Here is an 18,172-nt window from a genome sequence, read left to right as displayed (position 1 = left end):
CCATTAAGCTATAATTATAAACAGACATCTTCCCTCACTTGAAGGTAGAGTAAAAACGGAATATTTAGGAAGAACTTACACTACGTACTGGGACTTTTATAATTTGGAATGTATTCTGATAGCTGAGTTTCCTACGTGTGCTTCCCTTCCCGTGTGTTATTATATGATGTGGCTGGTATTGACCTGTGTATGATTGCCAAATCTTTTGACATGTGTAAGTGAAAAAATTCTTTACAATTTTTATATATAGTGCACTTATAAATATTTTTATTGTTATTATGGTAATCAGAAGGTGTAAATGAGGAGAGGTAGTGCTAGTCAATGTTACAAATACTGTTTTACCAACTACTTAAAGCTGAAGAGCTGCTGCTGTACTCTGAGGCAAATTGTTGGCTTCTGTACAAGAACAGACCACAGCAAAGGGACTTCCATGTCTTTCTCTAATAATTCCAGTTTAAGAACCTCTCTACATGATTTCTGAAATGTCTGTGCCTTGAATATAGCCTTAATTTCTGCTGCGCATCTGAGTCCTTCTACTGAGAGCTGCTCTATAAATGTAATTCTTGAAATACTGGTTTCAATGACTGTGAACAGTGCAATATGAACGAGTTTCTGAATAACAATTTGCTGGCAGGCAGCTATGTCAAAGGCTTCAGGTGCTGTAGGATGAACTGCAAATAAGCAAAAAATAGTAGAGCCATTGGGTCGGTGATTCCCAGTTCCATTGCTCCTTCTGATCCAGCCTTGAACGCTGCATTAATGAGTGTTGCCTTCCAGAGTGTCCTATGACCTTTTCTCTTGTTCTGCTTTTACTGTGGAAAGTACAGTTGGAATACTGTTACTGTACAGTTACAAGAAAAGGAATGGAGAGGCAAGTAAAAGTGTTTAAACTTTTTTTTTTATTATTTTTAAATTCAGAAGGGTTTGAATCTCATGAGTGAGGTGTCAATGTAGGTGTAAACGACACTTAAATATGTTTCAGACTTGTTTTCTGGACTGGACCTTGTGTCAGTAGGCAGGAAAATTTAGTAGACACTCAGAGTGGATGCTGTCTTTAAAACCTGAGTTTGCAGAGGCAGAGCTGAGGATATAGAGCTTCTTCTGTCTTCAGGGAGATGGAAGGTGCTCGGCTGTACAGGCTCAAGTAGAGCCACAAAGTCATTACATGTGGAATAGGTTAATGGTTTTATCTTCTGTCTGGAATATCAAACTTTTAAATAGTACAGATTTGGAGTAGAAACAAAAATACATTATTGCAAAAGCTGAAATTACCACTTCTCTACTTCTTTTTTTTAAGAAAAATTTAAGAAATAGAGTATCAGTATGAGGTATAGCATTTGCTTGTTGAGTTCAGTACTGTCATGATGATGAAATGGTACAGGATACATTTCACATTAGATCAAGAGAAAAAATCTTTGTATGTTGTAACTCCAGAACATACTCTCTTACACAAATAACATTCAACATTTATTATCTTGGTATTCCTATAAAGGCATGGTAGAAGCAAGTGAAATAGGTGAGCATGATGTATTACATAATTACTAAAATTGCCACACATTTTGTTTGGCATAATAACAAGGCAGTGAAATTATAACAATGCGGTACAATATACAGCCTGTTAGAAAATGTTTCTGATGTATTAGCACTCAGCTTTTATTCTACTAGTATACTATATCATTAGTCATACTTTCTGGATCTTTTTTGGACTTAGCTTACTAAGTTACAGGAAGAGCATGAAGGGCAGAATGCATTCTTGCTAATTATAGAAAAAGAAGCAAACTAACAAACAAAATTCATTTTCAGATTTTCTTTTTCGAGTTTTTTTTTGTCGGGTTGTTTTTTAGAGGACTTATAAATTGTTTCTTAACTAGAGCCTTATCGGGAAAATGAGGGAGAAAGACATGGTGTTTTGCTACTAAGTTGTTGATAAAAAGCCAGTAATGAATGTGTGGTATACGCAAACCGTACAAATCAACATGTCTGAAGGACATACCCTATTGAGTATTAAAGGATTTAGTTAATGAACTTGCTGAACCACTGGTAATTATTTTGAAGTACATAGATAACTGATACTATCAGCAACTTGCTAGATGAAATTATTTGGAATATTAGTATTCAAAGATAGTAAGTTTTGTTTGGTAGGTCTGACATTGGTCCCTAGTAGCATAAATAGAGTAAGCAAGCACCTTGTGCAAGCTCCTGAAGCCTTTTTGCCTCTGATGCTATTCTGCTTCTTGACTAGGAAAACAAAATCAACAAAAAGTGCCTTTACCTAAAATAAACTTTAGTTAAGAATCTACATCTAGATTTGAGTAATATTTGATCACGTGGCTAGCTTTCAGTAGAGACAATAAGACGTTAAAGTTTAATATGAGCTTAACTTTCTTATTGAATTGAGGCCACAGTGAAAACTTCAGAATTATACTTTCATAAATATCAAGTGCCTGTGTGATGGTATAAAGTCTTAGAGGTGACAAAAATAAAAAAAGGATAGTTCAGACAATCACTCAATATCTAGTTTGTCATCTGTTTTATTTCTGTTTCTTCTTGCATTTCTATGAAAATATAAGGGTGATCTAGTGATGAGAATTATACGCTTGATAAGGAATGGAATACTTATAAATCATCATTTTAAACATAACAGAATATTGTAGTAGTTTTGAAAATAACAGCCCCTCAGCTGAGTAACCCTGACAAATCTATTCCCATTGCCATAGATTCTGAGCCAGTTACTAAAATTTGACTTGAATGAAACGAGGAGACACAGGCTAAAGAAAACAGAATATATGAAAACAAATAGACAAGTATGGTTGAAAGGGCAAACCAAAACAAAACCCAAATAACTTTATTTTGAATAAAAAGGAGAGAACTAGCAAGAAAGCTGGCTTTTGGTTTATCCAAACGTTCAGTAAAGAAGGTAAGAGTATTTTAAAATCCTCTGTAAATACCTTAAAATTGAGAACATCAAGGAGTGATGGCCAGGGTGGTTACTTAGGAGGGACCAGGTCACATGTTTCTGGTAAAACGAGAAACAAGGCAAGAGCAGACCTCTTTGGCACCTGGTTCTGCAGGAGGGTGTATTGAACTTCCTCATGTTGAAACAAGATGTGTACCATTTCTACAGACACATTTCCTAGCATCTGTGGGAGTGCAGTATTCTTTTTTTTTCTTTTTTCAATTTTTTTTTAATTATGAGACTACTGATCAACTTTTCCTTGAAAGAACAGGATTTTGATTTAATGCATGCATGCGGTGCGCATCTCATATTTATAGGAATTAAGTTAATAAATGGTCAAGCTACTGTTCTGTGTGTTAAATGGTTATTTTGTTGGTGTAGGGCACTCATGGATAAGAAAATTACGGGGAAAATATTTGAATCAGAATTCCTATTTGAAAATACAGTTCTATTGCTCTCAGCATCTTAATCTGATTTAGACTTTTCCAGCAGAATTCTGTTAAAATGATTGTGTGAAATATATTTCCATTAAGCTGTTTGCACTAAATTTCTTAAAGTGAGAAATAATTTTTATGCTTTGATAATACACTAGTTCACAACTAATATCTGTTATTATTTCTTTTTATTCTAGTACATGAGAAACTATAAAGCAGCAGTAACAAAGGTTCAAAAATGTTGACAAATGAGTGAACTATTCCACCTGAGAATTAGTGTCTGCTCTGTACCTTGGCAAGAAATTTGAATGCAGAAGGGTAAGCTGTTTTAATTGTTGCTATGAACTGCTTTACAGAACTGCTTTGCATAAAGGATTATGCAAATATTTGAATTTTTCTTAGTTGAGTAGAGGTGTTTTTTCAAGACTGGAATGAATGATTCAAGTTAGACTTTTTGTTTCTTTTCCATTTAAAGTGCTTGTACAAAGCCAGAAGGCTAAGTTTATAGACTTTTGGGGGTTAGAGAGGTGCCTCTGTCCATTTCCCCTATTAAACAGTACCCTTGACATGAAGTCAACTGCTGAGTGTATGGCAGGACCAAGTTGTTAACCCAAAGCTCTCACAGTGTTTGTAACTGTGTTTCAGTAACCCTGTTGTTGAGTGAGAGAATAATGCTTGCTGGCATGACTATTACAAATCAGTTTTTCCTCTTTTTTTTGTCTTTTTTTTTCTTTCTTATGTCCCTCTCTTCTCCACATCTGCTAATGCAGTGCTTAGATTGAAAACACTCCTACAGTCCACTGAAGCTGTAGTCTCCTTGCTTCTCTTTAGTATAGAGAGAAAGGCTTGTCTGGATAAACGAAAGGCAGCAGCTGTGAAGTTGCCATTGATTTCCATTGAAAAAAGGCAAAATTTGGGGACTTACAATGCTATGGATAAGAGTTTATGGAAGTGGTTGTGATACTTCTCAAAAACATTAAATAAAGCTGAGTATTTTCTAAGTGTGGGTGGGCAACTAGGAGCCTCTGGAAAACTGAATGTTTCATTTATCTCAGTGAAAGGAAGGTAAGCTAAAACTATGTAGCAAATTTTTATCTTTTTGATGTCTGTATAAGCAAAAGCATTTGTTTAGCAATCTAAGGGTTGACAAAAAGTTTCTCTTTGCTTGCTTATTTCAGTTGCAGCCATGTGCTTTAGAGCAAGTGCATATCGCTTCATTTGACTGTAAATCCAAAAATCCATTGAAATACCTCTGAGAAAGTGTAGAACTAAAGTCAGATTAGGCTGAGTCAGTCTGTTGATGCTGCTTTCCCAAAGGTTATCTTTAATCTGGCACCAAGGTGGCTATTGCTATGATACTATAGCCTTTCCAAAGTACTCGCATGATTTCATTACTTCTCAAAAACAGATCACTAGTTTGCCGTTCCCTTCTGACGTCCCTTCTGTATCTTGATGTCCTCAACATAGGTGGTATGCAAATACTGTGTTTCAAGTAAAAAGTTCCTTGGATTTGGAATTACTGGTATGGCATTGTCTTGTAGGATGACCAGGGATGACTTCAGTTACTGCTGGTTTTCAGGAAGTCAGTGTGTGTGTTTATGACTCGATGCTGTTATTTTCCAATTCCGTCTCAGGCAGGTCCTATGGTTCTCATTTCCTGGATGGTTGGGATGAAACGCTGTCGTTCTTGACTTTCTAAAATAAAACAACGGGTAATACAAGTCCTTAGCTTTCTTCCTTAGACTCTTTCACTACTTAGGCAAGAGTTCCTTGTTGAAACATCTTTCTCATGGGGCAGATGGGAGCTTAGACAAAAAAAAAAGGGGGGGTGTGTGAAGAGAAATAATAATTTAAAAAAAAAAAATCTTGCCAGTTGCAAAAGGATCTTGTAGCCTGGGAACAAATGGGAGGAGACAGATTCTTTCCTTCTGACAACAGCAACTCAAAATCTCTCCCATGTATGTACTGGATTCTCCTTTTATCTCTGCACTTGAAAAAGACTACCTAATGGGTCTCTCCTTCCACAGGATGGGTCAAAGCCAGACCCATTGGCAAAAAATGTTGATAGGATTCATTACCGGTCCAAAACACGGAATCATTTTGTAGATGTAGATTTACTTGAAACAGATTTATTTAAGATGCTTAGGTACAAATTCTTTTGCTGATTTGCAAGCAGGCTTATGTAGTATTTTGAATTCTGGAATTTAAAAGCAAAGCTGGTTTTATGTGCGAAGTCCTTTATTTTAAGAACATTGAATCCTTGGGCTTTTAAAGGTGTATGTAGTTTTAGTGTCCATCACTTACTGAGTAAATGAAGAATGTAGTGTTGCAAAGTTGCAGCAGAAATTACATGGAAAATGCATAGACTCGCACAAAGGAATCTTTAGGGCCAGGATTAATCATTGGCATTATCAAAATCAGATGTTGACCAGTGACGGGGTCTAAAAACTCCAAAATGGTGAACCTGTTCTAATTTCACTGTAGTGAAGTTAAAAGAAATGTTTCAACTTCCCTATGTTATTTTGCAGAGGGTTAAAATTTATTTTTACTGCAGCAGTAATTTACTGCAGTAGTAAAAGCTAGGAGGTTCTAGCATGCATGACCTGGTTCAGCTGGATAACACTATTGATTTTTTTTTTTTTTTCCCCCCAGTGGCTCTGCTTTAGTTAATTTTAACTTCATTTCTGATTCTTGATTAGCTCAGTGGTAAGTTGTCATTACAGCATTCAACTCCCTAAGGACATGATCTATAAGGCAGATTTTTCCAGTAGAGGGTCATGATTCAGTTAATTTACACATAATTTAAACAGCAGTTGGCCTAATACCCTGAAGTGGAATTTGAGATACTTGGAAGTCCAAGAGTGTAATACCATAAATTAGTACTTAATTTATGTTAAGTACTCTTTAGAGACCTGCAGGAGGGGCCAGTGGGACAGGTAATGCCCCTTGTGTTCATTTTTTCAATAGGCACGTGAAGTTAAAATCTTAAGGAAGATTAAGAAAGCAGTTGTACTTAACGCAGAATTGCCATTTAATATTTCATTGGAAAAGCTTTGTTTCATCAAAGTTGCCATAATATTTGTTTGCCCAGACTCTGTATTTGGATTTATATTTTAATGGCCTACTCAAATAAATGAGCATAATAAAAATGTCTTCATGCGGTTAGAGCAAGCTAATGAACTTTTGACTTTCGCATTTACTGATGTTTTACATTTGTTGTAAGTTTAGTACTGAGCTATGTTTAGTTACTTAAAACGATTTTTGTAAGATACAGAGAATTTGTCTCCATGTTAGCATCTAAATGGTTTTGTCAAGCTGAGCTGATGTCTCAGAATGCTGTATAAAGGAGGCAGCCGGAGGATAAATGAACTGGACTCGTGTCTTTCCTTACTGCTTTTGGCACAGGCCCTCTGTGGACTGAAGGGTGACTGTCACTTCACCCAAGAAAAGATCGTTATTTACTGAAAGATTTCCTATGTACATTAATGCTGTGGTTTTCAGTTCAGTACCACAGTACAAGCCAGTGTGGAAGTTGGCAGAGACGGTCCTGCTCTTCTTCCACTTTCTAATGCTTATTGTCAGCCTTTACTTTTTGTTGGCACGTGGTAGGAGAAAACTTCAACATAGTTTGTTTTTTTTTTTTTTTTTTTTCCCCTGCCCAGCTTCCTGAAAGAGTTGGCTATGCAGGAGTGCTTGTGCCAGTGCAGGAGAAGGGCAATGTAAGTGGGAGTAAGTGTTTAGGGACAGAAGGCAGTGAGGAGCACGACTGCTCCAAGAGTGCGTTAAATCAAATGTAAAACTATTTACGGGACTAATGATAGAATAACATCAGAGCTAAATGTGTTTGAATGGCTATGTTTCTGTGAAGTGGTTTTCAGTCAGCTACGTGGTGAGTAGTTAAAGTTCATTAATGAAGTTTCTAAAAGAATCAGAAGCTACTGTCTAGATTGTTTTTTAAGTAGCTGTACTTTAATGTGATTAAGTCAAAACTGTACAAAACGTTATCTCATAGGGTGATAAGTAAATTGATGGGTCATGGTTTGCATCTGTACATTTTAATAAGTAATAATAACTATGTATAACTAATAAACATATACATTAAAAAGATTTTTTCCCTTAAAACAATTAAAACCATTTTTGTATTTGTATAGTGTATTTGTATGGTTTAGTAAAATATACTAAGATAGTGTTCAAATAGGAGGGCGGAGGCATTATGTACACAATCTGGATTTTGAAAATTTTTCCTATAGATCTTTAAGTCTACAAGAAAAGCAGTGAAATCTAGTCTTAATTGCAAGGTGTTTGCCTGATTGTGTTGATTTTCTTGATTCAAAAGTGGATCCTTTTTTTAGGGGACATAACCAGTTTTGGTGTACCAGTAAAAATCTCTATGCTTGGTAGCGTTGACCATGATCTGCTTATTTAAAGCTCCGTTTCTCTCCTTTGCTATTTCTGCCAAGCTGCCGCCATACCTCCTGTCTGTCTGCCGCTAGATCTCTGCTTCCCCTTCCAAACAGCTAGACTGGTTTTATCACTGCTTTTTCTTGGTTGCCTTTATTGCCTGTGGTACTGGCAAGGAGCCAACCAAGGCTGCAGCTAAATGATTCAAACTGTAAAATTTCTTCCAGGTCTGTTTCAAGGTATTACCTTGAGCTTCTTACAATCACCGGTATTACAGGCATCCTGCCATTTGGGAAAGAGTCATTCCTTTTTAGAGGGCCATTAAACTTCTTAAAATTTGCAAGAGGTGAAGATTCTGCCACATTTCTAATTAAATTCTTCTTTATAGGCAATTATCCTTTTTTTTTAACTTGCTTCTAGGTTGCATTATTTTTATTTTTAGTTCAGCATTAGGCTTTAGCATCTCTGAAAGTCAAGCAGTTAAAATGTTTTAAAATTATGTATCTCAAACTTTTTGCAGTATTATTAAAATAAATGGGTGCATTGCAGTGCCTTTTGGCATAATGTGTAAGGTCAAACTTTAATTACCCTTTAGTTTAAGGTATGTTTGAGACATGTAATTCTAGCTGCTTTATCCCTGTTAATTTAAAGATCCATAAGAACTGAGGACTCGCCTATAGAAGAAAGGGGTTCATCGGTACCAAGATCTGCTCTGTCATTCAGAAGTGTCAGCAGCCAGGGAACCTACTTGATGCAGTTGACGAAGTTCGTGGATGCCCTGCTGCATCAGCACTCCAGTCTTTACAGTTTATTGTAATCTAGCAGAATAGCCTGGTTGACTTTATGCATGACACAAGGAATGAAATGGTGTCCCAGCCAATCACTCTCCAGTATGACACGTGGAGATAGGTGTGTCTTAAGTGGTTTCCAAAAAGGCTGTCAACAGCCTGAATACATGTAATCTGTGTTTAAAAAAAGAAACAAACAAAAACTTAATTTTGTTCTTGCATTTGTGGTTCTTCCCAGTTGCCCCTTCAAACCACAAATATTGCTTGAACTGTGTTTGGAAGAAATCCCCGTGTCTCTAGTTTGCCCGTTCGCTATTTAAATACTTACTTGGGTTAATGATGTTCTGCTATTGAAATTCCTTCTCAAAACCACTCGCTTCCTTGCTTTACTTACCTACAAAAAAGATGACATCTGGCCTTATTAGGAATACATAATGACTATCACATTCTGCATTTACTATGAATAAACAGATGAATCTAAGTATCAGAGGTTAACTCAAACGGTCTTGTGAGACAACTCTATAGTATGTTTTATTCTTTGTAGTGGAGATGTAGACAGAGAAGTTATACAGCCCTCCTCTATCTAACCTCAATCCCATTTTTAAATGCAAGTCTGTTCTTTCCATACTTTTGAGTCATGGTAAAGCATTAAATTAAAAACCAGTCAATCCATCTGTGGTAAGCAGCTCCGTGACTTTCCGCAGCAGATACTTAGGTAATTTCTTTTATTTTTTTATCTGACACCCGTTACATGATATGTGAAATTGAAAAAGACTTCGTTCTAAACTTCCAAATGCAATCTGTTGCCACTTATTTTCATTTATAAATTACTTTATTTTTAAGATCTCTCTCCCTAAAGTTAACTTCCTAACAAGTATGAAGGGTTTTCTATTTTTTATGTCCTCCTGGAATGAAAAGATCAACTGCAATATTTTTTGACTGCTCTTGAGACAGGAAAAGAATTACATTTCACATCTCAATGGTTATGCATTTAGCATGAAAACATGTAATATTCTTCTTAAGAATCAAGGTACTGTATTGTAATTCATGTTGTATTTATTTTGTCATTGTTTATATATTTGGTTTTATATTTATAAATCACTGCCTGTAATTCAGTTCCAGAACTGGAAGATTTACAGATTTGTTTATCATGTTAATCTAAGTTATGAGGCTGTTTGATTCTGGCCTTTTACAGACAGAAGTACCATAACTAAATTAAAAAAGGTAATAATAACATAAACATAAAAGCAGTAAATGCCTTCCCCCCATTTGGATTACTTCCTTTTTGTAATAAGTTGCCGCTTCCTTTTCATCCTCACCTTTAACTGTGTTGTACCACAGAAGTGGGAAGTCTGGAGCTACCCAAAGTGTATTGAAGGTCCTGGGTATATTAGCAGTGATGTTTCCGCAGTTCTGTAACCTTATTTCCTGATTTATTAACTCTTTTCGTAGTTGGGACGCTTTCACTTGCTCCTGGAATGGAAGTACAAAGACCAACTAGGCTTACAAATGTTTGAAAAACAATGTGAGCAAAGATGTGTTGCTTCACCTAAATATTGTCTAGGCTGTAAATGACAGCCTCGTTCATAACATTTTGAGGGGTTTTATGTAAGTCTCTACTTTGACAGCTCAAAAACTTGATACATGATTTAGCTGCTAATAAAAACTTAGCTAATTGGCTCACTAGACATGTATACTATTTAAAACACCTCTTTTTTGCATTTTTAAGTGACTATGGAATTCAAGATGGAGACGAAAAATCCAAACAAAGGAGATTTCTGAATAAATGTAATTGAATCCTGCTAGATTTAAACCAAAATCTACTTTAACAGACAGGAACACTTACATTTTAGTCTATGTAAAAACAAACAAAAAACCAAAAACCACAAATGAAAGAAAAATCAGTCCTGGATAGCCAAATAGGTCATGTTTCAATGATGCAGAATAACAGAAAACAAAGGCCTACTGTATTACTGTTTTTAACAGTAGGGCATTTTTTTGAAAAATGATTGAAGTCCTTCTATGAAGTTTGTAGCACCTAAAATAAAAGCATTTTAAAAGAAACTTCAAAAAATCAGACACATGAAGATTAACTTACCATATTTTAAATTCATTTTTTTCCTTCTGCTGCTCTGGGATTCATGGTTGTGTGGTTGTAAGCAGGGATTCTCTCGCAGGTCCTCTTCTACATGCTGCCTTCATCCCTTCCTCTTCAAGAATGTTTTATTTTCCTAGGTGAATTTAATCCTTTTTGCAGACTTACTGCCTCGAAAGTAACTCTCAGGCATGTCCATTATCATGTGTTTACTCTGCTATACAGGGACATTAATATGTAAGACTCTTAAGCATATACGCCTGACTGCCCCTCTGCCTTTGGCAGTAGTCGTGTCAGCAGCTCAGGGCTGAGGTGGCAGCCCTAAGGGGTGGGTGCTGTATCTATGAAGAGTTCTCTGTTGCCTTTGAATAAATGACATGGCTCAGTGCTTTGCAATTTTTTATCACTAAGGCACTGTATATTTTGTCAATTGTCATTCACACAATGTTTCAACAGATTCCTTGAACAACAGTGTTCATCTAAAACTGCCAGTATTAGCTCTCTCCCCTCTGCTGAGTTGTTCAAAATAAAAACTTGCATCTGAATATTCTTCTACACCTCTGATTGTTTTACTTTGTGGGTGTTCTCTCAAAACACGGAGCATGTTTCCAGGTGTTTGGTTCCCAGCACCTGATTCTGTGCATTTTTTAATATATGCTTTTAAATATGGTCTCTCCGGTGTGTGTTCTATCCTTTACTGCTAAATGGTAGAAGTGTGTTCTCCTGAATATCAGTGTCTGTATCTTTGCTCTTCCATCTATAAAATGTAACTCTGACCTATGAAGTTGGCAAGCCCTTATTACGTGTCTAAAGAAGGTGTCAAATATTATGATAATGGCAGCTATATGGATATTTAAGAAGAACAGATAGCCAAACCAGGTGATTTCCTAGTAACTCAACTGCCAATGAGCTTAGACAAATGATTTACTGCAGTTAGTGAACTTCTGTTGATCAGATAAGCCGTGTTAATTGTGTAGATATGGCTTCATGACAAGTACAAGATAAAACACAGTATTTTAACCTGGAGTGAAAGTGGCAGTTTGTTAGTGTTTCAGCTCAGTTGCATGACTTAAAAAAAGGCAAATTTAAAGGCAAGTTTTTATTTCTTTATTTCTTTTTGGGGAGCTGTGGATCTCGTTGCTCCTAAAAATACCCCAGATTGATAACATGATAAAGCTGAATTAGTGCTTGGAAATATCACAAAATTGTATTGTTATACAGCTTGGACTGCACTAAAATCTAGCATAGAGTTTAGTGGTGGATATCACAGAGCATTTGAGCTATGTTCTTGTCCTTTACAGTGATATTTTGTGCTCAAATTTTGATGCTATTGGGTAGGTATCTTTTCAACAGCAGAAAGGCAGCTTATTAACTCTTGCTGAAGAGGAAGATGCACAGATGGCTAGAAGTCTATTGAATAAAGCTAGTTCTTGAAATTAATTTTTTTGACAGGGGAAGATAGCAATGTCTGCTAGCAACTTTCCATTTATCACTGATGAAGTTGTATACAAATTGGTTACTGACTTTCTGAGTCTAGAAAAAGTACTAATTTGAAACTGGTATGATACAGATAAGTAAAAAGGAGTATCAAAGGATGGTTCTTTGTATGGGTCAAAAAAAAAAAAAAATTTTGACTTTGTGTCGTGATTTAACCCCAGCCGGCAACTAAGCACCACAGAGCCGCTTGCTCACTCTCCCCCAGTGCGGTGGGGGAGAGATTCAGAAGGGTAAAAGTGAGAAAGCTTGTGGGTTGAGATGAAGACAGTTTAATAGGTAAAGCAAAAGCCACGCGTGCAAGCAAAGCAAAACAAGGAATTCATTCACCGCTTCCCAAGGGCAGGCAGGTGTTCAGCCACCTACAGGAAAGCAGGGCTCCATCACGTGTAACGGTTACTTGGGAAGACAAACACCATTGCTCCAAACATCCATCCCCTTCCTTCTTCTTCCCCCAGCTTTATATGCTGAGCATGATGTCATATGGTATGGAATATCCCTTTGGCCAATTAGGGTCAGCTGTCCTGGCTATGCTCCCTCCCAGCTTCTTGTGCACCTCCTTGCTTGCAGAGTGTGGGAAGCTGAAAAGTCCTTGACTTCGTATAAACACTGCTTAGCGACGACTAAAACATCAGTGTGTTATCACATTATTCTCGTGCTAAATCCAAAGCACAGCACTATACCAGCTACTAGGAAGAAAATTAACTCTATCCCAGCCAAAACCAGGACACTTTGGGATGAAAAGTGCAGATCTTCTAATGCAGTGATCTATCAGTTTATATATTTTTGATCAACATATTGTAATGGAGTAGTCACAAAACAGGCAAATCAATAAATAGGTGTAAATGTCACAAGTAAGGTTGCTCATCACCATGAGCAAAGCAAAGATTTGGTTTCTTGTGAATGAATCTATTCAGTGCTGGACACTATGGACACGGTGCGAGAATGCAGATGTGTAAAAAAAATTAGCTCTCTAATGTAAGTTGTTGGGTATAGTTGAAGGTGGTATGTGGAGGAGAATTCGTGGCAAAAATGCTTATCTCATGCAGAGCACCCTATGGGAGATGCATAGGAAAGGTTTGGGTTTTTTTGTGTGTGCATTTGTTCCCTTTTGCTTTAACCAAAAAAAGGGAAAAGAAAATGGTGAAAAGCAAATACCATCCTTTTGACAGGAAGCTATGTAACAGTGCAAACCTGGATTTGTATCAGGCATTTAGACCAGTCCTGCAAGATCTTAAGACTGCAAACATTTTACATAATACAGTGACAAAGTATTTGAAGACAAGATCTCCCCTTAGTGTGAAATAGCAATAAAAAGACAAATAACCCGAAGTCATTATGCTGAATGCAAATAGCAACAAATAGCTGAAGAAAATAGTGTGGTAAATGTATGATTATTTCCTGAATCAGGTAATTGAGCAGAATTCAGGGTGTGGTGGTGAATTGCTCCTGCTTTTATTCCAGGCTGTTGGTGGAGAAACTCTTTGGATATAAATTAGTTAAATGAAAAGTGAACTAACGGCAAGACATATGAGATGCCAACAATATAAAGAGAATTCATTAAGCTTGGATGGCCGGCTAGGACCGTTTCAAAGACAGAGTACCTACTGCTGTGAAGGATCCCAAAAGCATAGTGGGGAGAGTGAGCTTACTGTAGAGCTTCACTAGAATCCATGGTGTGTGCCACAGATATGTACAAATTCAGTGACTCACAGTATTACCATTACTCACAGTAACCTTTACCTTGAGGGGGTGGGGGAACAGATAGGGGTGTCATCCGTCCCCTTTTGTTGATCCTAGCTATGTTACTAGTCATAACATGAGAAACGGGGCCATAAAATTAGTGGAAGTTGGCACCCTGTCCTGTTTGTAGTTCCACTTTTCCCCTTCTGCTTTGAAACCTCCACTTAGATATCAGTTAATGAAATAGTAGTGAGTTCTTGTGTTTGAAAAGTTATATTCTGGTTCTGTAGTAATTTTATGCTCCCTATAAATGAAAGAGGAACTATCTAAGCTTGCTGTAAAAATTTGTCAGGAAAATATCTTCATTTTAATGTGCTGAATAACTGCTAGAAAATATTTTCAGTTTAGAGAAATCCTTAAACAGTGAAACTCAGAAGTCCTGGGTTTTACTGCAGCTGTCAAATTCTTTCAGTTGGGAGGCCACATATTGTTTCTCTGTCTTAATTTATGCCTCTACAAGATGGAATGATAATGATCTCGTAGGAGTACTTGTGAACTTCAGCTAATGTCGATGGGTGCTTCTACATCCTATGTTGAAAAGTTTTCATGTATGCTAAGTAGCATTATGGGAGAGGAAGCAGCTTCCCCAGTATTAAAAAGCAACTACCTTCTTTTGTTATACCAGTTTTAGCTCCAGCATTACTTTGGCATAAAAAAAAATAATAATTTGGCTTATTAGTTCTGACTTACTTATTTTTTTATCCCCTGGGGAAGGGAGCATGGGTGTGGCTTATGAAACTCTCCAGGGAAGGAAATTCAGGGGTTGGTTCATTTGCTTTAGTTTAAGGTTGTTTTCAAATCACATTTTTCCTTCTGGCTGCTTATTAAGTCCTGCTGTTTGGTTACGTATGTGTGTTGTAAATTATGACTGCAAAATACATTTTGTTTCCCATTGATACCAACGACATTTGAAAAGTTAATACCTACTAACTGGTGTAGACCCTAGTTTGGGTGTTAAAGCCATTCAGGTTTCAGTGACAGCATTGTTGAGGTTTTACTGCTTGAAAAGAATTCTTATACTGGCAGTTTCAGCAATATTCTCCTTCTGAAGGCGCTACAAAGTGAGAAGAATATTTTAATTTGCCTCCTATAGTAGGCACGCTTTCATGGAGTTTTAAAACACTGCTGGTATTAATAGTTCTTGTGCTTTCTTTAAGAAGTCAGAGTCTGGTTGTAATAAAGGGTGATTTCTAGAAGGTTAAACACACAAAGCTACCCCTTTTTTGAAAAATATCACTGAGTTGTGACCAGTAAGGTATACTTTTGAAAATCCAATTAGCAGAGAGACATATTCTTGGATTAAATAGAAAGGTGAGATTGATTTTGTGCAATCATTTGTGCAGTGGAATTCCAAACAGATTTAAATATAGGTAGTTCAAGAAACAAATTAGAGCTTGCATGCTCACAGTCATAAACAAAGTGAAGGAAAAGGAGCGTAGAAGTTTGGCAGAGTGATCGGTAACTTCTTTCCACAAATACACTGTAGTACTTAATGTCTCCATTATTCCCAGCTTACAACAATACTTCCTCTTTAGTTCCTTTCCAGCTTATCAAGGCATGTAAGTAATTTCACATGTAATTTTCTCTCCTAGCTGAAATAATGCTTTATGCTTTCAGTTTTCAAGGTAACTGCTAATTAATCATTTTGATTTTCATTTCTGTCCCCCCCAACCATAACAGAACTATTTTTTTCTTCATTATTTTCTTTATACATAGAAAATTGTGTTGTGGTTTACATCAGTATTGTTGAGATGCTGATTTCTTTCTTTGAGAAGTACAGTTTTTCTCAAGTGACCTAGATGCTGCTGTTCTGCAACAGCTACTTAAATTTTTGTGTTTTTAAAGGCAGAGTCAAAGATGTTTCTAAGAATTCAGTGACAGTCCTTTTTGTCTGCATGCCATCAGTGAGCCAGTTGAGAGTGCATATATATGCTTGTGCATATATGTTCAAGCAATTTCCAAAGAATGAGCTTTGCTTGAGTCTTCTTGCATAAGTTTTCCATTAAAACAGAATGGGTTTTGGAAAAGTACAGAAAACTGTAGTTAAAGATGTGGTGTGTTTGAGCAGGATTTTTATAGCTCTGGGCTTCATAATGACTATTCCCTATTGCAGAAATTCTCATATGTTGCTGCATTTCTCAATTATTACCTTTGTGCTCAATTTTTTTTTTACAAAAATTTAAAACTGCATTAGAAGCAAGACTGTTTAAGATTGTAATTTCACACAAGCTTGTTCTTTTTCAGGACTCCTAGCTATTTCTTTTGAAATGAACTTCCGTGAAATACATAAATACCAGTAGAGATGCTCAGCTTGCTCTCTTGTATGGTTGATTCTTTAATTGTATAGCAACATTAAAGTGTTTTGGAAAAGCAGTGTTCAAGAAGTGTTCATGAAGTTGTGTTTGTATATGAATCCAAAACGTGGAGTAATTTAATTTTCATTAGCGACTACCAGTATTATTTCTATGTGATTGTCCTGGGAGTAACTTAAGTAATCTGAATAGTTATGCGTGATTCATAAAATTGGCAACCTTCAATGTATGTTGTTGGGGGAAGGAGGAGGAGAGAGTAGCATGTAGTTTAGTGTAACTGTTGGATATAGGGTGCAGTTTTATGTTGATGGTTCTGATTTTGTTTCACCAGCTGACTCCTAGGTTTGATTTTTGAAAGCAGCATTTTCTCAAGTGCATGAATGCAGTAGAGAGTCGTTTTATGTTCTGTGGTTTTGCTGCAGTTTCTTCTCTTGAAATAGTGTCTGGTGATAACTGTCTAGGAGAAGATTCTCTATGGCTACATGTTACAAGGATCTCATGAAAGAGTATATGCACGCTGGTGGAGTTTTGCTCTTCATACAGGAGGACAGCTGTTAGCCCCTGCGAGCTGTGCTTTCCAAGTACTTGGATATTCAGATGCTTGGTGCTGACTGGTAGGGACAGATGTTAAAGAAGGGTGAATATAGTTCAAGTGCAATTAACTTGCAGTCTTCACCTGCACAAATACATTTGAAAATCTGGTTTAAATGGGGTCATATTTGATACACTGTGAATCCATACGCTGAGTTCTTGAAACCTTGGTAGCGAAGCTTAGATTTCTGAAAGGACTGAGGTGCTGTGAAACTGTTACAGTTTTGCTTCAGTGTTTACGAATCTAGTCGCTGTACCCAAAGCCATAGCCCAGAGTTGGTAGCTCAGATCTGTATAGAAAGAAAGGGAAAATAAATGCCTGACATAGGCATTTAAGCCATTCAATAGGAAGCTTTCTGGCAAGGGTCCATTTCTAGTTTTTAAACACTGTTGTTCTGAAATTTGGGGTTTGGTGATTTTTTCTTTTTTTTTTTTTCCCAAATTTTCAAGACAAAAACCTAAAAATTACTTTCTTTGAAAACATCGCAGGTGTTGGTACCTACTTTTCACACCCCTCTCTTTTTACATCCAGTAGTTCAGTTATGGGATCAGTCGCTGAATCTGCTGTTAGCAGTCGTCTGAATTTTCTCCGTATACTTAGGAGGATGACCTGTATTTATTTCTCTTCTCTGGTTCTGGAGGTTCAGCACAGATTGGTGCCTACCTGGGGAGTGAGTTGCTATGCAAAGTGGTTTAAGGATCATCATCAAAGTATCATACACTTGCAAAGGACAGGAGAAGACACCCTTTCATCCTCAAATGGTGGAGATGTCTCACTGAGGGTTTTTCTATGCAAAGCTGAACAAACTGTGAACATGATGTTAGCCTTGCAGCACGTTTCAACTACATTGAAGTTAATTGGAGCAGGGACTGGAATCGTGTCTTCTTGGTCCCAAGTAGCCAGTACTGTTCTGTGTGTGATGCGATGAATGTTTGAGTCTAAACTTGCTGATCTATCATGCTTTTAAACACTTACACATTCTCCTTCGTCCCAGCTGTGTTAAAAGATACAGAGCACTCCCATCCAGGAAAACTGAAGAAATTCAAGTCTTGCGAGCTTGGAAATTCTATTATATAGTAGTCTGTATCTCAGTAACTTCTGCTAAATTACTTTAGGATGGATCACTTACCAAAAGCTCGAAATAAGATTCATAATAACTATAATAGTGTGCAAAACCTGAATGTTTCTAGTTAATACACATTATAATGAACTATTTGAACACATACCTGATGTACACGACAGAGATGAGGAGATTAATTTGTCATAAACTTGATTTTGGTTCCCATGCTTTTGTGTCCGTTTAATATCTGTGCTTTTAACTTCATATCATGTCCTTGTCGAGATGTTGGGATTCTTC

At 36.8% G+C, this 18,172-nt stretch overlaps 1 protein-coding gene across 3 annotated transcripts in view; it reads left to right on the top strand.

The window, feature by feature from the left end:
- Positions 1–18,172, top strand: part of GULP1 (GULP PTB domain containing engulfment adaptor 1) — a 168,691-nt gene that overhangs the window by 49,712 nt on the left and 100,807 nt on the right. For all 3 annotated transcript variants that reach the window (XM_075153683.1, XM_075153684.1, XM_075153686.1), the window contains one exon: positions 3,588–3,708. The gene's annotated coding sequence lies outside the window, so the exon portion shown is untranslated. The remainder of the gene's footprint in view (positions 1–3,587; positions 3,709–18,172) is intronic.

Source organism: Calonectris borealis, chromosome 6 (genome assembly GCF_964195595.1).
Source record: "Calonectris borealis chromosome 6, bCalBor7.hap1.2, whole genome shotgun sequence".
Classification (NCBI taxonomy): Eukaryota; Metazoa; Chordata; class Aves; order Procellariiformes; family Procellariidae; genus Calonectris; species Calonectris borealis.
Note: the sequence above shows the minus strand (reverse complement) of the source record. Positions and strands in the feature narration are given on the sequence as shown.